Here is a 24365-nt window from a genome sequence, read left to right as displayed (position 1 = left end):
CACAATTTTTGTGCAGAGCAAGCTGGTTATATTAGTTGGAAAAGGACAACCAAACTAAAGGGACAGATGCCACTAGGGTTAGAAAGAGAGAGAGAGAGAGAGAATAGATGTGAGACACTACTGTATCTTTTGATCCATTTTTATAATTCTAGGTCAAATAAATGATGCAGAATAGAGTTTTTTTCTAAAGGCAAAGCCTTATACTCCTGCCAGTGTAGAGGTCTTTGCCCATACACCAGCTACTTAACTCATTACAGCTGAGTGACGCCTCCAGGTGCATCTGCAGTTAACTCCTACATAAGCCTCTAGGTGTCAAATCTTGCTTGCTCATATTTGGATCAATAATTCAAAAAAATCATGCTTTGCACAAGGTTTTAAAAGATTTCATCTTAAAGCTTACACAATAGCAAACTCAACTGTATTAATATTTGACCTCTGTCTAGTGCAGGTAAATAGATATTAACTGTTGTTTTTATCATACTAAATGATATAGATAATAATTTTCGCATGCTTCTAAATATCTCAACAATCAGGTAACACAGATAAGATCTCCTTACCCTCATATGAAAGTTCTCATTTAGATGAATAAAACCCTGCTGACAGTATGTGTGTAACTTGAGTGGTTGCTAAGATAGTAAGTTGTTTAGAAAATATTAGAAATGTAATAATTACTGTGTTTACTGTGAGTGACTTATAAAATTCGGTTTAAGACCTAGAATCTAAAGAATACTACCACTATAAAAATAGTTTGTGCTGAAGAGTTTGCCATTCATACTTTCATAATCCCTGTGGTCCGTTCTAGAGATATGAACATTTGTTTGAAATGTGAGGACATAATTTCATTCTGTGAAAAGGCCCATTGGAAGTTATAGTGCAAACTTCCTGAACTCCATTGGAGTGAAAAAACTGAGATCACATCACCTCAGACTGACTAGGATCTCCTTTTGGAAATTACATTACATCATTAAATGAAGTGTGCTTCTGCCTTTTGCTCACTATTACACAACTGGCCATCCCATAATTAACCTACACTGAGTTTTTACATCTCTGTGCAGTTGTAACAGTAAGCAAGCTCTTCATGTCTACCAGGACTACATGCTGTTAATGGCAACAGACTCTGATTTTGTAGTGTTCTGGGAAAATTCCAATATATGATCTGTCAGAGTACTGAGGAAAAGATGAGACTAACTTGACTTTGACAATTTAAGCCAACATTCATTCACAATAATTATACATTTATTCTTATAACCACTGCTTGTAAAACTGTCAGTTTGTTTTATTCAGTGTTTTCTACTCAGAAATTTTATTTTTAATATAGATTATACATAGATGTGCTAAAAATATAATGAAACCACAATGATAGCTCCAGATACAATTCCTGGCACTCCAGCTATTGAAAATGGCACTTTATATTTTAATAATGATAAATCAGTGACCCATGATCATAATGAGAGCAGATAAGCACAGTGGATGACAAGCATTCTGAAAGGCTAGAGTTTCATACGTGTGAAGTGAGCATGTATACTGAAAGTAGACGGTTGCAGCTTTATAAAAATAACAAGAAGCTGACTTACTCTAAGGAGTTCTTATTCTTTTTTGCTCTATACTAGTCACATACAGGACAGTCACTGTGAACTGGGCTGGACATATCAGAGTAGCTGACACTCATTCCAGCACTATAAGGATGTCCAGTGTCAGTCCAGAATGGGATACTATACCAAGTAACACAAAAGTATATCTAAAAAGGGTTCCTATCACATGATCGAAAAGTGTAAACGGCGAATGTGTATTGAGCGAACCCGATTGGTTGAAATGTCGAAACGTCGCACACGTAACATGGAAATCGCTGTACAGAATATTTTCCCTTTACTTCAATGCAGTGCAATCTTGGAGTAGGAATATTTAAGTAGCAGTGGTGTGGGGGTGCAGGGGGGCTTGCCCCTGCCTACAGCATTTAGGTAAGTATAGTTTTTTATTTCTATTTTTTTATTATATTTTCAAAATTTCAAACATTGCTCATATGTTGTTGACCATATGGTGTTCGATGTTTGAAACTTTCGAAAATATAATATAGACCCTCTAAAAATGTATATTTTCTAAGCTGGTAAAATTGATAGCAAGAGCAATGTGAGAATAATGTCTGGTTAAATTAGATGCACAGAATTATGCAGTATGCAAATGGTAAGTCATTGACTCAAGCCTAGAACTGCAGTATGATGCTTTTTACCAGGTCATGGCCTTCATCTTGTGAACTAAACTGCTGAGTAACAGTATGCCCTTTATACAAAATGTGCTAAAATAGTATGGCCACATCGTAAATTTAAGTTGGAGGTTTCTGTAGTAACAAAGTGAAAAACAGTTGGCATTTTTTTAAAAATAAATACTCTTTCCAAAAAGCAAAGTTTGTCATGCTGTTCACTACTGTTAGCATATACCAAGACAGAATGCAGGTTGTCACTGATTGTCATATACAAAGTATTTAATGCTTGCAAGCAAGTGTTAAGGGATCTTTCTTGGAGTAAAAGTGCACAGAGCATGAGACATCGTAAATTAAGTGTACACCCTTCTTGCCTCACTTAACTTTCTAATTTCCTAAATGATACCGTTTTAAATGTCTTTAAAATAATAACATATCTGCTGAGGATGGGGGCTTGTGCTGACTTAAAACTCAAGCTTAGCTTTAATTATTTGGTATCATTTATGTTAATACATTATAATATAGCCAAGAGTTTTATTTTTCAAGAACTCTTACAAGTAAATATACTTTCATTAGAAACTAATGAGAAAATGTTAAATCTTAAAAAAGTATCTACGAAGAAGCAATGTTTGATTAATGATACATTGATCTAAACTAATTGTATGTGATGTCAGATGCAAAAACTGCACAGCTTTTACATGACCTAATGAGGTTTTCAAGTTGAAGTAGACCTACATAAGATAAACCTGGAGTTTTTCTCCACATACAAAACACATGGTTGACATAACAGCACAAAAAGGATTGAGGCAGTAAAAAGGATCTGCAAATTAAACAAAGGTGTTTCATTGAATTTGCATTTCATTATTTTCATTTTTGCGCCTAAAACCTACAGGTAAAGGACCCTCACATTAGTTGGTAGGAGCTTTGAAGCAAATGTCTTATAATTCAGCATTATGACAACAGATGTAATCCAATCACATTGATACTGCTTGGATGTAACTAATTCTTAACAATGTAAACTAACTTTGATATTAAATGTCTTGTGGAAGCAACTCCTCACCACTTCATATAATAACTGAATTAAATGGAAAATGAAAAAAGTGCAAAAATGAGTAGCTTGTTTATTTATTTATGTTAGTTTAGTTAGTTATTACTATTTATACTCAATACACATCTCAGTGACATAATATCTGTACTGGCAGTAGGTAAAGGTGCATGGTCCTATTTTGTCAAATATCTATAATCAATTGATAAGGCATTCACTTTGCTATATAGAAATGATTGCATAAGATAAATGATGGTTACAGTCACTGTAACCAGTTCTGCTTCTTCTCTTCCTCTGAGCAAAGAAGATTTTGAATTGCCTTTCTAAACAGCTCATGCCATGAAATTATTAGAAAGGTGTAAATATAAACCATCCCATCAGACTGAAACAAACATGGAAAAATAAGGAGAATGTTGCTGATTATTTGCAGCACTTTCACCCATTTCTTCAAATAAACTAATGTACCACACCAGGATCTGAGAAGCCACACAGGAAGACTGGCTGATGTTCCTTGTGCAACGCTTTAAAAAGCAGTCCACTGGTATTAAGGCACAAACCATGAAATGATGAGTGGTCACTGAAGAAAAAAGAAGTTATGTACTCGCCATAACATTCCGTCTGTGTTGTTCATTTTCATTTTATCTCAACTGATGGGTTCGGATCCCGTCCCTCAGATCCAACTCAGCTGTTGCTAAAGCTCTTTGCAACCAAAAACTCTCGAGCTTCTCTCTTAACCAAAATGTACCAACCCTAAGTTACCTCAGATCTTGTTTGATGATTTTTACAAGAAATTAAATATTTACTATACATAGAGAAAGTAGGTGTAAAAATGTATGCACTCAATACAGAAAAAGAAAACATATCTGGAGCTCAATATAAAGGACAGTAATGTCCCTTAAAATGTATTATTCCAGAAGTTTGCAAATAGAAAGGATGGGGTTGGTGGATAGGAAGTTGATGAAGAATGAAAATGGACAACACAGATGGAACATTATGGTAAGGACATAACTTCTGATGTTGTCAATTTTCATTCTATCCTCAACTGATGGGGCAGAGTCCCCAGGTACTTAAAATCCTGGTTGGACTCTAAGGAAGAGTATTCCTGAGCACAGCTGAACCAAATGATGCTCTACCTCAGGAGAGTAGATCCAATTTGTAATGTGTAACAAACATATGGGGAGTAGCCCAATTTGCTGATGCACATATGTCATCTATGGACGCTCTGAAATGGAAAACTGAAGAAGTTGCAATGGATCTAGTTAAATGAGCTTGTACTGGTTGTGGTAAGCAAATACCCAATTTTTTATAAATAAATGAAATACAATCAGTTAGCCATCTGGCTAAAGTTACTTTAGCAACTGGTTTACCCAATTTCAAGTTTGAAAAAGAAACAAACAGCTGGTCTGTTTTTCTAATGTCTTTTGTTCTATGCAGGTACAAATGTAAACTAACTTTGATATTAAATGTCTTGTGGAAGCAACTCCTCACCACTTCATATAATAACTGAATTAAATGGAAAATGAAAAAAGTGCAAAAATGAGTAGCTTGTTTATTTATTTATGTTAGTTTAGTTAGTTATTACTATTTATACTCAATACACATCTCAGTGACATAATATCTGTACTGGCAGTAGGTAAAGGTGCATGGTCCTATTTTGTCAAATATCTATAATCAATTGATAAGGCATTCACTTTGCTATATAGAAATGATTGCATAAGATAAATGATGGTTACAGTCACTGTAACCAGTTCTGCTTCTTCTCTTCCTCTGAACAAAGAAGATTTTGAATTGTCTTTCTAAACAGCTCATGCCATGAAATTATTAGAAAGGTGTAAATATAAACCATCCCATCAGACTGAAACAAACATGGAAAAATAAGGAGAATGTTGCTGATTATTTGCAGCACTTTCACCCATTTCTTTAAATAAACTAATGTACCACACCAGGATCTGAGAAGCCACACAGGAAGACTGACTGATGTTCCTTGTGCAACGCTTTAAAAAGCAGTCCACTGGTCTTAAGGCACAAACCATGAAATGATGAGTGGTCACTGAAGAAAAAAGAAGTTAGGTACTCGCCATAACATTCCGTCTGTGTTGTTCATTTTCATTTTATCTCAACTGATGGGTTTGGATCCCGTCCCTCAGATCCAACTCAGCTGTTGCTAAAGCTCTTTGCAACCAAAAACTCTCGAGCTTCTCTCTTAACCAAAATGTACCAACCCTAAGTTACCTCAGATCTTGTTTGTTGATTTTTACAAGAAATTAAATATTTACTATACACAGAGAAAGGAGGTGTAAAAATGTATGCACTCAATACAGAAAAAGAAAACATATCTGGAGCTCAATATAAAGGACAGTAATGTCCCTTAAAATGTATTATTCCAGAAGTTTGCAAATAGAAAGGATGGGGTTGGTGGATAGGGAGTTGATGAAGAATGAAAATGGACAACACAGATGGAACATTATGGTAAGGACATAACTTCTGATGTTGTCAATTTTCATTCTATCCTCAACTGATGGGGCAGAGTCCCCAGGTACTTAAAATCCTGGTTGGACTCTAAGGAAGAGTATTCCTGAGCACAGCTGAACCAAATGATGCTCTACCTCAGGAGAGTAGATCCAATTTGTAATGTGTAACAAACATATGGGGAGTAGCCCAATTTGCTGATGCACATATGTCATCTATGGACGCTCTGAAATGGAAAACTGAAGAAGTTGCAATGGATCTAGTTAAATGAGCTTGTACTGGTTGTGGTAAGCAAATACCCATTTTTTTATAAATAAATGAAATACAATGAGTTAGCCATCTGGCTAAAGTTACTTTAGCAACTGGTTTACCCAATTTCAAGTTTGAAAAAGAAACAAACAGCTGGTCTGTTTTTCTAATGTCTTTTGTTCTATGCAGGTACAAATGTAAACTAACTTTGATATTAAATGTCTTGTGGAAGCAACTCCTCACCACTTCATATAATAACTGAATTAAATGGAAAATGAAAAAGTGCAAAATGAGTAGCTTGTTTATTTATTTATGTTAGTTTAGTTAGTTATTACTATTTATACTCAATACACATCTCAGTGACATAATATCTGTACTGGCAGTAGGTAAAGGTGCATGGTCCTATTTTGTCAAATATCTATAATCAATTGATAAGGCATTCACTTTGCTATATAGAAATGATTGCATAAGATAAATGATGGTTACAGTCACTGTAACCAGTTCTGCTTCTTCTCTTCCTCTGAGCAAAGAAGATTTTGAATTGTCTTTCTAAACAGCTCATGCCATGAAATTATTAGAAAGGTGTAAATATAAACCATCCCATCAGACTGAAACAAACATGGAAAAATAAGGAGAATGTTGCTGATTATTTGCAGCACTTTCACCCATTTCTTTAAATAAACTAATGTACCACACCAGGATCAGAGAAGCCACACAGGAAGACTGACTGATGTTCCTTGTGCAACGCTTTAAAAAGCAGTCCACTGGTCTTAAGGCACAAACCATGAAATGATGAGTGGTCACTGAAGAAAAAAGAAGTTAGGTACTCGCCATAACATTCCGTCTGTGTTGTTCATTTTCATTTTATCTCAACTGATGGGTTTGGATCCCGTCCCTCAGATCCAACTCAGCTGTTGCTAAAGCTCTTTGCAACCAAAAACTCTCGAGCTTCTCTCTTAACCAAAATGTACCAACCCTAAGTTACCTCAGATCTTGTTTGTTGATTTTTACAAGAAATTAAATATTTACTATACACAGAGAAAGGAGGTGTAAAAATGTATGCACTCAATACAGAAAAAGAAAACATATCTGGAGCTCAATATAAAGGACAGTAATGTCCCTTAAAATGTATTATTCCAGAAGTTTGCAAATAGAAAGGATGGGGTTGGTGGATAGGGAGTTGATGAAGAATGAAAATGGACAACACAGATGGAACATTATGGTAAGGACATAACTTCTGATGTTGTCAATTTTCATTCTATCCTCAACTGATGGGGCAGAGTCCCCAGGTACTTAAAATCCTGGTTGGACTCTAAGGAAGAGTATTCCTGAGCACAGCTGAACCAAATGATGCTCTACCTCAGGAGAGTAGATCCAATTTGTAATGTGTAACAAACATATGGGGAGTAGCCCAATTTGCTGATGCACATATGTCATCTATGGACGCTCTGAAATGGAAAACTGAAGAAGTTGCAATGGATCTAGTTAAATGAGCTTGTACTGGTTGTGGTAAGCAAATACCCAATTTTTTATAAATAAATGAAATACAATCAGTTAGCCATCTGGCTAAAGTTACTTTAGCAACTGGTTTACCCAATTTCAAGTTTGAAAAAGAAACAAACAGCTGGTCTGTTTTTCTAATGTCTTTTGTTCTATGCAGGTACAAATGTAGTTGTCTGCGAGAATACAATAAATGTAACATGTATTTGCTCTTGTTAGCAAATTTGGGGAAGAATACTGGCAAATTAATTGCTTGACTGATATTCATTTCTGACACCACCTTAGGAAGGAAGGAGGTCTTTGTTCATAATGTCACTCTATCCTTGTAAAAAAATCAAGTATGGAGGTTTTGAAAACAATGTCTGAATTTCTGAAATTTGTCTAGCAGATGTAATGGCTACCAGAAAAAACATTTTCCAGATATGATATTTAAAGTCACATTTAGCTGCAGGTTCAAAGGGAGGAGGTACAAGTGTCTGCAGTACCAGATTGAGGTCCCATGGAAGAGTAGGGTCCTTAAAGGGAGGTCTTAAAAGTAGTGTGCCTTGCATGAAAGCTTTACACAACCTATGAGAGGCTACTGAAGAACTCTTAGTGTGAAAGATTGCTGCCAACTGAACTTTAATGATTGAGGAAAGTACAGTTGTGTATACTTACCATAAATGTAGATGTTTGAGTGTATTCACTGTTGCAGTCATTACATTTGGGTTATCTGCTTGCAGCTAGCCCTCAGTCAGCCTGATTAACAAAGTCTTGGGTCCTGCATCAGTTGCTGTCCCTTCTTCCATGGCGTCAGGTCGTCAGGGGTATAAAACATGCAGCCGACGCCATTACATCAGTTTTTCTTGCCCCAGATGTCAGGTGTCCCCCTAATGGGGAGCAATTAAATATAAAAGTACAATGATATACCTCCAACAAAAAAGCAAATACACCAAAAAGGCTTTTAAGCATAGTAAAGGAAAGTAGAGGTATAGCCAAAAGAGGTTAGGGGGCTGGAGGGAGGGTTACCAGGACTGCAATAGTGAATACACTTGAACATCTACATTTATGGTAAGTGTACACAACTATACTATGTTCTTCATGTTTCACTGTTGCAGTCATTACATTTGGGTAGATTCCCAAAGCTATGGTTGGGAGGAGGAATTTAGATAGCATTAGGACCAGCTATAAGGCCCTGCAAGACTGCAGTGGCAAAGCCAGCTCTGTATTTAGAGAAAACTGGCAAATGATAATGCTTGGTGAAAGTATGCACAGAACTCCAGGTAGCAGCTTCTAGGATGTCCCTGGTAGGGACGCCTCTGAGAAAGGCTGTAGAGGTAGATGCAGCCCTGGTGGAGTGAGGTCTGATCCCCTGGGGGATAGGTTTTCCATGGTGTTTATAGCAGAAATGAATGCACTGGCCTATCCATTTAGAAAAGGTTTTCTTTGAAATAGCCTTCCCCTCTGCCCCTGCAGCAAATGCCACCAGCAGTTGTTCAGATTTCCTTTGAGGTTTAGTCCTGTCCAAGTAAAATCTAAGTTGTCTGTGCACATCTAAGGAATGCAGGATCCATTCCCCTTTGTTCTGTGGATTGAGAAAGAAGGTTGGCAAATTAATAGACTGATTAAGAGCCACACTGGATACCACCTTGGGCATGAAGGATGGGATTGGTTCTGAGGGACACCTTGTCTGCATGAAAGATGATGAAAGGCTCCACTGCCATAAGGGTCTGTAATTCAGATACACTTCTAGATGAAGTGATTGCTAAAAGGAAAGCTGTTTTCCAAGAAAGAAATTTTTAAGTCTGCAGTAGCAGCTGGCTCGAAAGGAGGTAGAGTGAGTTTCTCCAAAACAAAGTTAAGGTCCCAGGCTGGGATTGTAGCTCTCTTGGGTGGTCTCAAATTTTTGGCCCCTCTGAGGAACTGCTTGAGCAGTGGATGAGTGAAGAGGGGAGGTTCTGTGCTATAATAAGCTGAAATGGCTGAGGCATAGATTTTAATGGAGGAAAAAGACAGGCCCTTGTGAAGCATCTCAGTTAAGTATTGTAAAATCTGAGGTAAATTGGGTGCTGATGTGCTCATCTCTTGAGATTGGTTCCAGGCACAGAATCTTTTCCATTTTTCAGCATAAGATTTTCTAGTACTAGGCCTCCTTGCCTCTAAAATGATATCCATCACAGGTTTACTGAGGGATGGTAGAGGAGAGATTATGTAATTAGCCATGCTGCAAGGTTCAGTGTTAGAAGGTGAGGGTGCAGAATCAGGTTCTCCTGCTGAGACAACAGGGAAGGAGTCTGAGGCAGGTGGCATGGAGATAGCCATGACACACTGCACAGGAGGGGGTACCAGTATTGGCGTGGCCAGTTTGGAGCAATCAAAATCATCCTTGGTTTGTCCTGTTTGATTTTTAGTAGTACTTTGGAAAGCAGAGGCAGAGGGGGGAAGGCATAGACTGATAGGTTTTTCCAGCTGAAGGACAGAGCATTCACTTTCCAGGCTTGCTTGTGGAGAGTACTTGTGCAAAATTTGTCCAACTGGTAGTTCTGGGGAGAGGCAAACAGGTCTGTATCTGGGCTCCCCCATTTGCTTGTCAACATGTTGAAAATCCTTGGTTCCAGTTTCCCCCCGTGTGTTTCCATGAAGTTTCTGCTTAGTCTGTCTGCCAGTGTATTTTTTTCCTGGCAGGAACTGAGCTTGTAGGTGCACTCGGTAGCTCAAGGCTGTGTTCCACAATGCCATGGCTAGTCTGCAGAGGGGGTAAGAATGTGTACCCCCCCTGCTTGTTTATGTACCACATAACAGTGGTGTTGTCCGTCTTTACCATAAGTTGTCCTGGAAGAATGTGGTCCTTGAAGGCTGTCAGAACATTCTTTACACCTAACATTTCTTTTTGATTAATATGCAGATGCATTTGACTTGGGTTCCATTTGCCCTGAATGCACTTCCCTGTCAGGTGAGCCCCCCATGCATAGTCTGAAGCATCTGTTGTTAGGGTTTGGGTGGCAGAGGGTGGTGTGAAAGGTAGTCCCTTGTTTTGGTGGCAGGCCTCTGCCTAACAAAGGAATTCTAGGCGTAGGCAAGGTATGATAGGAATCATTGCTTCTAGATCCTGAGAATGTTGACACCATAGGCTTTCTAGATACCACTGTAGTTTCCTCATATGCAGTCTTGCATATGGAATTAGCAGAATGCAGGAGGCCATGAAACCTAAGGCTTGCAGTATATGTTTTGCAGATAGCAGGGTTTTTGTGACCACTGGTTTGAAGTAGGTTGTCAAATGAATTTGTTTCTCTGGTGTGAGGTAAGCCACCTGGGAAGTTGTATTCAAGCTCTCTCCCAGAAATATAATTTGTTGACAGGGTACCAGGTTTGATTTCTTTTCATTTATGGTGTACTTCTGACAAGTTAGAACCCTTTGTACAAAGGCCAGATGATTCAAAAGTATGTCCTGGCTTTCTGCCTGAATTAGACAATCATCCAGGTATGGGTATATTTGAATATTTCTTTGCCTGCAAAATGCAATAACTGGAGCTAGGCACTTTGTGAATACCCTGGGTGTCGTAGACAAACCAAAGGGCAGTGCAGAGAACCGATAGTGCGTGTGGCCTGCTTTGAAGCGTAGGTCTCTTCTGCAAGATTCCCTGATTGGGATGTGCAGGTATGCTTCTTTTAAATCTAGTGTTTCCAAACCAGGCATCTTTGCCTAGCATAGGAAGTAATTGGTGAAGAGTCAGCATCTTAAATTTTGGAATTTCCAAAAAGATGTTTAGAGTAGACAGGTCCAGAATAGGACGCCATGAATTGTCTTTTCTGGGTACCAGGAAAAGTCTCAAGTAGAAACCTTGTCCCTTTTCCTCTTCTGGTACCAGTTAAATAGCCCCCATGCTTAAGAGAGAAAGTACTTGTTTTTGGGCCTCTGCCCACTAATTTGGGGGTAGGTCCAGCCACCCGCTTGGTGTTGGCAACGTGTGGAAGTGAAATCTGTATCCCTGGGACACTATATTTAAAACCCATTTGTCCTGGGTAATGAGCTTCCAGTTCTTTGCATGAAGAGTAATCTTTCCCCCAAAGGGGCAGTCAATTGTTAAGTGCTTGGAAATTTTAAACAGAAGTCATTGAGACAGTTTACCACAGGGGGGAGTCTTATTACTCCCAGATTTGGAAGTGGAGGGCCCCCCACTGCTTAGTCCTGTGTGTCTCCTGGGACTGAAACCTGGGGCTTTTGCTGTGCCTGAGTATGGCTTGAGAAGACCTGAAAGGGGCTGGAAAGGACCAATTCTTAGAGAGCCAATGCCTACTAAATCTAGGAGGCTGAACTTGTAAGAAATCTTTAACAGTTTGCATAGATTTAGCTTTTTCTTCCATCTTTTTATGAACTTCCTCAGCCTTGTTGCCAAACAGGCATTCCTGATTTAAGGGAGCATCCAACAATTTAGCTTTAACATGATCAGGCAAGGATTGCTTCTTTAGCCAAGCATGCCTTCTGAGCACAGACCCAGTAACAGCAGCCCTGCAAGAGGCCTCTAATGAATCGAAACCACATTGCAAAGTATGTTTTCCAACTTGTTCAGCAGAATGCATTAAATCCTGTAATTCTTTATTTTCCACACAGTCAGGAATCAACATCATTTTCTGTTTAAGCAATCCAGTAACATGTTGCTGATACTTTAACATATGAAACTGGCAGTTTAAAGTCCTAATGGCCAAGGTTGCAGAAGTGTAAACCTTCTTACCCCATCTATCCAGCGCCCTGGAGTCTCTATCAGAAGGGGTAGGATTTTTAGCAGCAAAAGCCTTAATGCCCTTGGGCCCCTGTGAAATAGTCTCTGGATCCGCAATAGGATTTTTATAAAGGAACTTGTGTGACTAAGGGACCCTGTAGTATCTGTCTGGCTTTCTGGGAGCAGGAGGCAAGGAATCAGGGGCCAAACTAAATTCCGAAAAAGCATCATCAACAATATCTAGTACAGGAGGAACAGTTAAAGGAATATGCTGAGGTAGGAGTAAGAAATCCCTAAGCCTCTTTTTTGAATCAGAAAAATCCTGACTTTCCCAGTGGAAATGCTCCCTTAGAGTATGCAAGGTTTCCCGTAAAGAAAAATCCTCTGGAGGGGAAGCAGAGGGAATGGAGTCCTCTGTATCATAATCCTCATCAGTAGATAAAGGCAAATCCAGATCATCAGAATAATCAGAAAAAACAGAATCCTGGTCAGAAGATTCATAAACAATTCAGTCTTAGGCCTCTTAGAAAGGGGGGGGGGGGTTGGCTACCCCTGATAAGAGTTATTAAATCTTCAGCAATTCTTATCATTTGTTTTTTAGACATAGAGGCCTGAGCATATGGCCTGGGTGTCGTTTTTTAGGTATGGTTCGAGATTTAGGCCTAAGTGAAGAGGGAGGCATCGGTTTAATATGCAAGTCTGTAGGCCTGAATACACCCTCAGAAGCCGGAGCCTGCACAGCGTCTCCGGACCCATCCAAGGTAGAGACATCCACGGGTTCCATAGTTGAAGCATCTCGCGGCATACCAGACTCTGAATGGGTCTCAGTAGAGGCCTGCAAATCAGAAGTAGCGGGTATCAGGGGCTGCGAAAGTGCCTCACTGAGTACCAGCGAACAGGCGACTGACTTAGGAGAAACGTCGTCGGCAGTTTTGGACCTCGGCTGCCTGTCTCTGTCGTTATCTTTGCTTTTTTTTGGAATCCCGGCAGTCGTATGGCTAACCGATGACATTTCTGGATAATTAAACCAAGAACCAAAATATTTAGAGGCGAAAATATACCAACGACGGATAGTGCACTGATTAAGTAAAGCACAAAACCAACAGTAAGGTATGTCGTGGTCAGGGCCTAGGCAAGGAATACAGTACGAATGAAAATCTTTATGAGGTATTTGCTTTCCACAAGTAATGCCATTATTAACTTTTACTGACATCGGTAAGGAGCAAGAAAATGTTTCCCCAACGGGGTACTTAGCTTTAGTTGAAGACTTCAGTTCTGAAACTCGAAAACGAAAATTTCAGGAGTTGGCCGACCGGCACTTGCGAACTGCTTCTGCTTCAGGCACCGCACGGCAAGAAGGACTGATGTAATGGCATCAGCTGCATGTTTTATACCCCTGACGACCTGACGTCATGGAAGAAGGGACAGCAACCGACGCAGGACCCAAGACTTTGTTAAACAGGCCGACTGAGGGCTACCTGCAAGCAGATAACCCAAATGTAATGACTGCAACAGTGAAACACGAAGAACATCTAACTCCTTCTTTGAAAAGTAGGGCTAAAAACTTAAGACTGTTACATATCTGAGCTGAAAAAGGTTCAACATGATTTAGATGTGCCCAGTACACAAATATTTTCCATTTACTGGAATAGAGTTTACGTGTTGAAGGTTTATCGGAAGATAAAAATTATATGATAAACAGGTGAAGAACGTATATGTTGTCTGGATATGTTGTCTGGATATTAATGGAATTGGAGAAGACAGGCCATCAGCCTAAGTTTTGATATGTCTGGATGGATCATGCCTGTTGGCTGAGACAGGAGGTCTGGAGTTATATCCAGAATCCAAAGTTGGTGAAGTAAGTCAAGCCAAAGGAAGGATAACCAAATCTGTCGAGGCCAGTAAGGTGCAATGAGGATGACTTTGCTCTTCAACATGGCAGCTTTCAATAGGAATTTCAGAATTCATGGGATTGGTGGGTAGGCATTAAGTAGACCAGGGAGCCAATTGTGAAGTAGAACATCTCTTGGTGATTAGGGCAAAAGTAGCTGCTGCATTTGCTGTTTAAGGGAGGAGCAAAATGTTGCAACAAGGTTGGCCCCATGGATGAAAAATCATTTTTGTCACATTCTTGTTGAGAGACCACTCATGAAGTAGAAAAATACACCTGTTCATTTTGTCTGCTATCACACTGGAGTTCCCCAGAATGTGCACTGCTATAAGGAAACAGTTGGATAAGATCACCCATTGCCAAACTCTGAGCACTACTCGACACAAGGGGTCAGAACTGGTCCCTCCTTGTTTGTTGATGTACCAAACTACTGACATATTGTCCACTTGAATTCCAATCGTCCCTGAAGGAAGAGCATTTTGAAAGGCCTGCAAAGCTAAAAGCACTGCTCTCATCTGTAGGACATTGATATGCAAATTGGCTTCTTTGGGCACCAAGTGCCTTGGACTGTTTTTCTCAGAAAATGCCCCCCACTCCACCCTAACTGGGAAGCATCCGTGGTCAATATGGCTTTTGGCTGAGGGGGAATGAACTGACGGCCTTGTAGAACTTGATCTGACAGAATCCACCACCCTAGATCTTTCTTGCATGTATGACTGATTCGTATCAGAGTTGACATGAATTGGTAAAGTACTGACCATTGTGTTGCTAGCATCCACTGTAGAATCCTCATGTAAAATCTGGCCAAAGGTATTAGTGTTATTGCCACTGATATTGATCCTAGAGCTTGAAGGACCAAGTGGGCTGAAATTTTGGTACTGTGGATTATTTTCCTGACCTGTGATCTTATGGTTTGAACTCTTTGAGGGAGGCAGTGAAGCTATTATTGAGTTTATGTTGAACAAATCTCCTATGAATTCTAAATTTTGAGTCAGTTCCAGTTGAGACTTTTCGTAGTTTATGGTTATCCCCAGATGAGAACATGTCTGGAGAACCTGATCTCTTGTCCTTATTAACTGATGCCTGGTCAGGGCGGTAATGAGCCAGTCATCTAGATATGGAAACACCTAGAATCCTTGCAGTCTCAAGAGAGCTGCTACTACTGCTATACATTTGTGAATACTCTGGCAGCTGTGGTGAGACCAAAGGGCAGAACTCTGAATTGGTAATGACTGGCTCCCAGCTGGAAAGTAGGTACTTTCTGGATTGTCTGTTCATCTTTATGTGATAGTATGTATCCTGAAGGTCTCAAACACATCCATTTGTCCTTGCTCAGGAAAAGGTAGAAATGACTGAACCGTGACTACCTGAAACTTAGTACATTGAACAGACTTGTTCAAGTTGCTGAGATCAAAAACTGGTCTTCAGCCCCAGTTTTCTTTGGTACTAAAAAAAATCTTGAGTAAGTTCTGGATTCTATCTGGTCTTGGGAGACCTCTTGGATGACTCTTTTCTACCATCTTTTGTACTTGAAATGTTTTTTCCCTCTGACTGGGTGGAACATCAGGGATTCTCTTTAAGATTGGTATAACCTCTGAAAATAATCCTTGTTTGTTGAATACCTTAACATCGAACTGATAATATTAAAAGCAAAAAAGCACAAACAGCCGCTTTCACGCAGGAAAAGAATTCCCTTGGCCGTAAAGAAAAAAAAACATTTTTTTAAACCCAAATGAAGTGGGGGGCTTCACCCCCAACACCCCCTAACTAAATATACCAACTCCGAGATCGCTCTACAATGGACAAAAGGGCAAAATCCGCATATTGGCCAAGGGAATTCTTTCCCTGCCTGAAAGCGGATGTTCGTGGTTTTAGCTTTCAATATTACCAGTTTGATGTTTAGGTATAAGACAACCTAAACATTCGATCTGGTAATACAGACCGATCTATAACCATTAGGGTGCCTGCAAAATATCCCAACTAACAAACTAAAACAATGAGTACCAAGGTCACACAGAAAAAAAACAGCAGTAAAAACTAAAAGAAAAAACTTCTCCCCCTAGAAAATCAGAGTCATGGTCTGGGTCAGTGGAATGACTCAGGTCCTTTACTTCATCTTTTCCATTCAGCATTCACGTTTATGCAAAACAAGAGCTATCCAGTGTTACAAGTGATTGTATGCACTTTGGCCCTACTCTCACTCTCTTTACAATCAATTGCCCCCCCCCAAGTTTTCCCAAGCACCTTTACCTTCTTGGGTTGCTGTGACTTCCACTGAATGGTGAATAACAATTTGACAGCCTTTCTGCAATTATCCATTGCCATCACAATAACTACCTTTGTACTTTGCTTCCTAGTTCCCAGCCCAGGGAAGCTACATTTACCAAATGGCCACCAGTGTGTGTGAGTGTGTGTGTGTAGATATATATATATATATATATATATATATATATATATATACATATACATATGGATCTACTGTACTTCATTGAAAGAACACTTCTTCGAAAAAGAACACTAGACCCACACTTACGCAAAGTGCACTTAACCGTAAGTGCACTTTTGCAAAGAAAGTTTCAATGAACCGACCAGGAACACCAAAACAATGTTTTTGCATGGGGGCTGTACCCACCCTACTTAAATATACCAACTCTGAGATCGCACTACAGTAGGGAAACAGGTAAATTCCCTTTTCCCCACTGTAGGGTGCTTCCGTGCCTCAGTGTTCCTTAACGATTCGTTGAACCATTCTTTGCGGAAGTGCACTTTCGGTTAATTGCACTTTCGTGTAAGTGTGGGTCTACCACTCTTTTTCGAAGTGATGTACTTTCGATGAAGAGACGTAGACCCATATATATATATATATATATATATATATATATATATATATATATATATATATATAGTGTGTGTGTGTGTGTGTGTGTACACACACACACACACACACACACACACACACAGACACACACACACACACACACACACACACACACACACACACACACACACACACACACACACACACACAGGTGACTTCTGTCCATTTCCAATGTAATATGTACTCTGTCAATCTGACATAAATGAAATAGAGTTCCAGATACTGAAATGATCATTAAAACATATTAGAACTGAAGTTCTCATTCCATTCCCTATTGTGCATAGCTTCACAAAAATAGAGATCCAGTGTCGAGAGATGAGTTTTTAGAATTTTATACACAGAAATTCCTTAAACTTCAATGACAGTAAATGCAGCTATATGGGAAAGTACCATTAATCTGTTTATTATTCCAACTCACATTGCCTTATATCACAGGACTGGTAAGATAAAGGCTGCATAATTTACATATAGGAAGCATTCTAGCATTGAGATAACCCCAAAAATAATATACATCATTTAACTTAACATCCATACATAATGCTTAAGTCTTCAGATTTATATCACACACCATTATAGAAACACGCCACATAATTTAATGCAAGAACATGCTACAACTGCAAATTAAGTCTAAAAGTAAGATTATTCTGAAGTACTTACATTTTAGTAAGTGTTTACTACCATTGTGTGATCACAATTTCTATCTTTAATTAAATATGAGTAACAGTGTGTTCCTGCAGATTTTGTAAACACAACAGTGTATTATAAAGTGGTGCTGCACTTCTAAAACATAAATTCTCAGATTGGTCACTACATCAAGGTTCTAGACCTTTTGCAGTGCTACTGCAGGTAGAGTGGCAGATAAAGTTCTTATAAATTGGTATCAGTGGCTCAACCAGTAGCACACATGCCTTTTTATGCTAGGAAGAACAGAAGGCTGTGAGTTCATTCATCTTATCAAGAAGATATTTCGATAGAATTCTTTTGAACACAGGTATTGCCATAGCCCGGTTTTGTGTTTAATATAATATATACTATATAAATACTATGCATAACAGCATGGATTATATATTTATTTTATGCATCATTCTAATGAAGTATATAGTAATTTGTTATTTTTACGTAATATTGAATACAACATATTTTAAAATATAGAGTGTATATTTTCAATTAGCAGAATATAAGATTTAATGCATATAAACTGGGTATTTTGTATATGCATGGTTATATTTCAATTTTCATCAAATGCTTTTTATATATTCATTTCATTAAGAAGATGTTTAGATAGGATTCTTTGAACACAAGCATTGTTATAGATAGGTTTCATGCATAGTATAATATATGCTATGTGTTTTAAAAAGCAAGATAAAAAGGAACATGATTGAATAATTAATTAGTTGTTTAATTGATTGATTATATAGAATGGAAATGAATTGATTTTAATTACTTTTAGCTAATTGATGAGCTTTTTTGTATAAAATGGTTGAATTTAAGCAGATGTATAAACCTGAAGAAGCGTACCTTGGTAGTACGTGAAAGCGCTCGTTTTATTAATAAATAGTGTTCATCTACAGCATTGTGGTGACTTCTGTTCAATTTTATTTTTGATGATATTTGCCTTTTTGTCGGGAGTCTTTGGATGGTAGTATTTTGTTTTTTGCTGTTACTTATACTACTTTTGTAAAACATCTACCATCACACGATGGAATCCTCAACAATTGAATTGGACTATAATCCTGGGGTCAGAAATGCTGTTACCGACTGGAATAACATTTTTCACCAACGAGATAACCCGTTATTGAATATGGAATTGTATCCGTCAGTTGTTAATAAGAAAACAGGTACTGTAGAAAATTTGCAAGAATTCTATAATGACCTTAGACAACTTGAAAATGACTTATATAAATTGCACAGATTAATTTGGCAAAGAAGACATCTAGAGGCATGCCTTCATTTTAAAGTTACACCGCGAGGCATGCGTATATTATGTATGCCTAGTTACGGAGACAGCCACCCTGAACTTTTGAAGAGATGGCAGCAACTTAACATAGATTTTAGTACTCAATATATCAAGTTGTTAATTGACTATTTTTTGCCTATTGAAGCTGAACTGGTTAATAAGGTGGAAGCCTTATATCAAGATCTGTCACACTCCTATAAAGGGGAAGTATATAGTTGCAAAGTAGACACGATGCTTAAACAAGTCTCTGCATACAGCGAGAGGCTAGAACAGCTTAAATATAAAAAGCTTCTAAGAGACTATCAGGACTTTGCAATTGGACAAATTTTTGTTTGGCCTAAATATGGCAATATAATAAATGTACAACAGAATGAACCATCTATTACTAGCAATAATACTACTGAAATAGCAGAAAGCACTGAGTCTTCAAATGAGGGTAATACGGTGATGACATCATCTGAAAGTGCCAATAACGATAACCAGATGCCGGTTAGTGAAACTCCACCATGCAATCAGCTAGCTCTGAAAACAGCTATTTCCCCAGGAGTGAGATCTAAGCTTGGAGCTGAGACTGTACCAGGTGCTTTTTTACAACTACCGGTACAGTACAAAACCAGGACAACAACACGCTCCCACAGTCGAGGGAGAGGGAAAAGGAAATTTTCAGGCGAGACCATGGAACTGAGGTGGAAGAACAGGAACTGAAGCAACTCATCTTTAATTTCTCAATGCATGCATTAACTGTAGACGAGGAAGAACTGTTGAATAAAGGGTTGTCCTTTATTCCCTCTCAAAGCAGCAATCTTTCGGAATTGCTGATTGATTTGCATTTGTTTGCAAGAGCTGTAGCACTCAAGGTACATTTTAAAGATGTTCATACATCACACTTTGACATTAATGAAAATTATAGGAGTAGGAGTATGTTTACTCCACCTTTTCCAACTAATGTTGAATGTTTTATCAAATCATGTGAAAAAGATCTGTATGTATATTTTTCTAAGGGCAAACATAAGAGGGTATTTTATAATTTGAATACTAGTATGAAATCATGTCTTAGAGATTTACAGAACATGACAGAGTTGACTTTTAAACCAGCTGATAAAGGTGGAGGAATAGTAATGATGGACACCACCATGTATACAGAGTTGATGTTTAAGATGCTTAGTGATGATGCTGCATATAAATCTATAGAGAAAAGGGATATTATACGCATTATAAAGCATGTACAAGACTGTCTATACAATCTTTTGATGTGTAGACAGATAGATAAAGAGTTATATGAATATCTCTTAATAGACCTTCCTCTCATACCAGTGATAAAAGGTCTCCCTAAGGTACATAAGGGAATTTTTCCACCTCCCATGCGTCCCATAGTATCAGGGGAGCAATGGGTGACAGAAAAGATCTCTACCTTTATTCAATCTAAACTAGGACCTATAGTCAAGAAAATACCCACCATATTAAAAGACACCTATGGGCTGTTGAATGAGTTACAGAACACAGCTGTTACTCAAGATATACTTCCTTCCACTATTTTTGTATCTATGGATGTTAAGAACCTATTTACAAGCATCCCTAATGACTATGGGATAGAGGCTGTCAGGGAATTTTTGTGCATAGATGGAACACTTGACAAAGCTTGTCAAACATTACTATGTACCCTATTAGAAATAGTTTTGAATAACAATACTTTTTTGTTTCAGGATAAGTTATATGTGCAAGTATGGGGAGTGGCCATGGGCACTCCCTGTGCGAATTCTTACGCTAATTTAGTGATGCATCAATGGGAAAATAGGTTTTTATATAACAATATGTTATTCAAGAACGTCTTATTATATAGACGTTTTGTGGATGACATACTAATATTGTGGAATGGGAGTGAAGGTTCACTCAAAGAGTTGATTTCTTATCTGGAATCCACCACTGATTTTTTTGGAATTTACGGTGGAACAGTCCACTAATAAAATAGATTTTTTGGATGTCACTATCTTAAGAGAACTAGATGGCTCCATTTCCACTACTATTTATAGAAAACCATGCTGGAGAAATGCCATCCTCCATTACAATAGTATGCACCCACGTCATATATTCCGTAATGTAGTTAAGGGACAGTTCCTAAGAATATCACATTTATGCAGTAACGGAGTAGATAGAAATCTACAAATGGATAAGATGCAAGATTTTTTCATGAATAGGGGCTATCCATATACACTGATTGAAGAGGTAAAATGTTCCACCTTTGGTCCTGAATCAAATGTTAATACAAGACAAAGGACCTATACACAGGATCTTAAATCATACCAGAATAATACAAAAGTGGCTTTCACTACCAGATATATGAGTGACATACACCATATCAATAACATCATTAAAGATAACTGGAAAATTCTACTGCTAGATACACACGTAGCACAAGTAGTTGGCGTTAAACCTACTTTTAGATATAGGAACAGTAAAAACTTGAAGAGGATGTTATGCAATGAGAAGGTGGAAGGTTTTAGTTTGGATATTAGACAATTTCTAAGACATGGGACATATGCGTGTAATAGATGCAATATGTGTAGATTTATTTCTAAGATCCAACCTTTCACAGTTCCAGATTTAGAATATACATTTACACCACATTTTTATGCAACCTGTGAGTCCAAAAACTTAGTTTATTTGGCCACATGTGAAGCATGTGAGGCATACTATGTGGGGTTGACATCTAGAAGGCTCAAAGATCGTATATATAATCATAGTTATGATATGAAGAGAAACATCTTGACTAATGCTTTAGCCAAACACAATTACATGTTTCCCAACCATCATTTCAGGTTCAGGGTCTTACAGTTAATTCATGTAAATAGACGAGAGGGTAACAATATGGGCTATCTTGAGTTTGTTGAATTGAACTGGATTTTGAGGCTAAGAGCACATATGGAACCAGGACAGAATCAGGCTATAAATATAAAACCAGTACTAGCAAGGCGGTTGTGTTATGTATCACTTTAATGAAGTCAGTAGCAACTGTCATTTTCATGTAATGATGAATACACTATACTCTAAATACGCATTTCAGATTAGTAGAATGTATATTTTTATGTATATACACTTGATATTTAATATTTAATTTTTTCATATATGCATTGACATATTTTAATTTTTATTAAGTATATATTTTTTATACATTCATCTTATCAAGAAGATATTTCGATAGAATTCTTTTGAACACAGGCATTGCCATAGCCCGGTTTTGTGTTTAATATAATATATACTATATAAATACTATGCATAACAGCATGGATTATATATTTATTTTATGCATCATTCTAATGAAGTATATAGTAATTTGTTATTTTTACGTAATATTGAATACAACATATTTTAAAATATAGAGTGTATATTTTCAATTAGCAGAATATAAGATTTAATGCATATAAACTGCGTATTTTGTATATGCATGGTTATATTTCAATTTTCATCAAATGCATTTTATATATTCATTTCGTTAAGAAGATGTTTAGATAGGATTCTTTGAACACAAGCATTGTTATAGATAGGTTTCATGCATAGTATAATATATGCTATGTGTTTTAAAAAGCAAGATAAAAAGGAACATGATTGAATAATTAATTAGTTGTTTAATTGATTGATTATATAGAATGGAAATGAATTGATTTTAATTACTTTTAGCTAATTGATGAGCTTTTTTGTATAAAATGGTTGAATTTAAGCAGATGTATAAACCTGAAGAAGCGTACCTTGGTAGTACGTGAAAGCGCTCGTTTTATTAATAAATAGTGTTCATCTACAGCATTGTGGTGACTTCTGTTCAATTTTGTTTTTGCTATTATTCTGAAGTACTTACATTTTAGTAAGTGTTTACTACCATTGTGTGATCACAATTTCTATCTTTAATTAAATATGAGTAACAGTGTGTTCCTGCAGATTTTGTAAACACAACAGTGTATTATAAAGTGGTGCTGCACTTCTAAAACATAAATTCTCAGATTGGTCACTACATCAAGGTTCTAGACCTTTTGCGGTGCTACTGCAGGTAGAGTGGCAGATAAAGTTCTTATAAATTGGTATCAGTGGCTCAACCAGTAGCACACATGCCTTTTTATGCTAGGAACAACAGAAGGCTGTGAGTTCAAGTGCTAGGGCTCATTTTCTAGGGTTCAAACTACAGTATACCATTAGGGGATTCCACGCTCCCATGGTGCCATTCTTTAGGCAAAACGTTTAACTGAGGTCCTGTCTGCCTGAGTTTGTGGTAACTCTTGTGATGGTAACAGATCCATGGCACTTATTGAAAATAGAGAAGGAGTACTTTATTTTAAACTTATAAGCATATATACAATGCAAACCAATAACAAAAACAATATGTTTTCTTTTTCATTTAGTAATGCATAAACACAACCTAAACATCCATTAATGTTCCATATATTAAATAATTTTTCTAAATGATGCTCTCCACGTTACAACTTTCATCATATTTATGATTCTGCCCCATTCTTAGTTATCACTTTTGCTTTTACTATATACTGCTCCCAGTACATACATTTGTGTTAGTGAAAAGAAGACCCTGTATTTTACTTTATCATCTAATCTGCAGCATTTCAACTTATTTAACTTTAACCCACTTTTCTAACACTATTTTCATTTCTTTAATCACCTCTTGCTTCTACTAGTATTAAATTACCGACTAACTAAGAATAGCGTAATGCCCTCAGATATCTCCTGTCTTGATTCCACCAGCCTTTCTTGCCATTTATCTACAACAGCATTAATCATTAAACTAAAAGTCAACCTGCACATCCTGCATCGTTGTTAATAACATTTCTCATTGTTATTCGTTCTCCCAGTCATCCATTCACAAGTACTAAAACTCACGTGTGTGTGTGTGTGTGTGTGTGTGTGTGTGTGTGTGTGTGTGTGTGTGTGTGTATAGACACACACATACACACACACACACACACACACACACACACACACACACACACACACACACACACACACACACACACACACTTAAATAAATATATTGCCTTTTTACCAAAATGAGCAATTTCCAGATTTTTTGAAGTTTGACAGTAGCCAACATTATCAAATGTTTTAGTGATGTCACAAGTTGCAGGTTTTCCTTCTCTTCCATTATGTAATATTGTATCTGCTGTCTCTTATTACTATAAACATTTGCCTTAAATATTTGCCTTTTTTGCCATGTGTACATTCTTCAAATATTTTTTAATAACTATTAAAACTCTTTTGAAGCATTTTCAATAACATTTTATAATTATTTTTTCGAAGTGCTATAGGCCCCCAATTCCTGATTTCTTCTTTTTCTCCTTTTTTTCCGTATACATTTAATACATGTTCACATTTTCCTGTTCTAACTCATCTTCAGTGAATTCACTCAATGCATACATAATAATAATAATAATAAATAAAATTGCAACGTGTTTTGTATAAATTATTTGCACACAGAAGAGAC

At 37.5% G+C, this 24365-nt stretch overlaps 1 protein-coding gene across 1 annotated transcript in view; it reads right to left on the bottom strand.

Moving 5' to 3' along the window:
- GPM6B (glycoprotein M6B) overlaps positions 1-24365 on the bottom strand; it is a 1017601-nt gene that overhangs the window by 597684 nt on the left and 395552 nt on the right. The gene's annotated exons all lie outside the window — the stretch shown is intronic.

The sequence above is a fragment of the Protopterus annectens genome, chromosome 5.part0 (assembly GCF_019279795.1).
Source record: "Protopterus annectens isolate FY-2018-M chromosome 5.part0, PAN1.0, whole genome shotgun sequence".
NCBI classification, from domain to species: Eukaryota; Metazoa; Chordata; order Ceratodontiformes; family Protopteridae; genus Protopterus; species Protopterus annectens.
Note: the sequence above shows the minus strand (reverse complement) of the source record. Positions and strands in the feature narration are given on the sequence as shown.